The sequence below is a fragment of the Glossina fuscipes genome, unplaced genomic scaffold, assembly GCF_014805625.2.
Source record: "Glossina fuscipes isolate IAEA_lab_2018 unplaced genomic scaffold, Yale_Gfus_2 27, whole genome shotgun sequence".
NCBI lineage: Eukaryota > Metazoa > Arthropoda > Insecta > Diptera > Glossinidae > Glossina > Glossina fuscipes.
In genome coordinates this window covers 582,457-583,661 of record NW_023998422.1, presented here as the reverse complement: position 1 = coordinate 583,661, position 1,205 = coordinate 582,457, and the positions used below count along the sequence as shown (strand labels likewise).

At 22.4% G+C, this 1,205-nt stretch overlaps 1 protein-coding gene across 6 annotated transcripts in view; it reads right to left on the bottom strand.

The window, feature by feature from the left end:
• LOC119635880 (Down syndrome cell adhesion molecule-like protein Dscam2) overlaps positions 1 to 1,205 on the bottom strand; it is a 150,868-nt gene that overhangs the window by 18,708 nt on the left and 130,955 nt on the right. The window lies entirely within an intron of this gene.

Sequence of the window (1,205 nt, the reverse complement as noted above, 5' to 3'; positions counted from 1 at the left end):
GTTTTTTCTTTTTTCGAATTAAAGTAAAAAACTAGTCAAAGAAAAAAAATTTGTTTTGAAAAACCATTACCTTTGTACCTTAACATACACAAATAGGCAAATATTGTAAAATAAATTTTGAAGAAAAAAATTTTCTTTTTTTATCAAAAACTTAATTTGAAAAATTGATTTATAAAAATAAGAAGGCATTTTACAAAATTGTATTTTTGGAATTAAGTTTAGAATAGAAAGTATTTTTTAACTTATTTAAAAAATTCTATAAATGCAATTTGTTTTTTGTTTATTTTTTTTTAAATATTTTTTTTTTTTTATATTTTTAAGTCTCACTTAAAGTAACTAATGTTAAAACTACCAAAAACGAAAATTCTTAGAAACATTTCGTAGATTCTAAAGCATTTTAATTAAATGAATTCAAAACAACATTCCCCTTAAATTCTAATGATGATTAGGTAAATATATTGCGTTTGCTTTTAGCACTCTAAAAATAGGGTCTTTGTCGTTTAATGAATGTAACGAACGAATGTAACGAAATTAATAAAGATAGAAATATTATAAATAAAATTAAACTATAAACTAAATCATATATATAAAAATTATGCGTTTTGGAAAAAACGAAATAAACTCTTCGATTTTTGTTCTTTTTTTCTTTTTTTTTTTTTATTGAGCTACGTTGAATTTAATTTATTCATAAACAATTTTTTTTATTTTTTTTATATATCTTTTATTTGCTAAGCAGAAAAGAATGATTGAGTGTTTTTTCTAATAAACTCTTTGGTTGTTGCAGTTTAACAAATTTGCGCAAATTTCAAAAAAATATATTTTTAAAAATCTCATTATTATGTCAGTGTTATAAAGATGGCAATAAATGATTTAAATAACTAATAAAATAAATAAACTGAAATATGCATGAACGTAAACATTTTGAATAAACAAAAACCATTAAGGTGATGCTTTTTGTAATACATAAAAAAAAAAAAAATCAATTAAGTGAATTTTTGCAGAATTTTCGAACCTCTACGATTTCAGCTGAATATATTTTTTCGAAATCACAGAAAGCTCTTCAATTCTTCTTCAAAAATCTATACATAGTTTCATTACTTTTATGCCCAGCACCCAAGGATCAGAATACATTCTTCAATACCGCAAAATATCCGTTCTGTCAACACTGAGTTTCAGTGGAGACATGTTTTATCGCGGCAAAATAT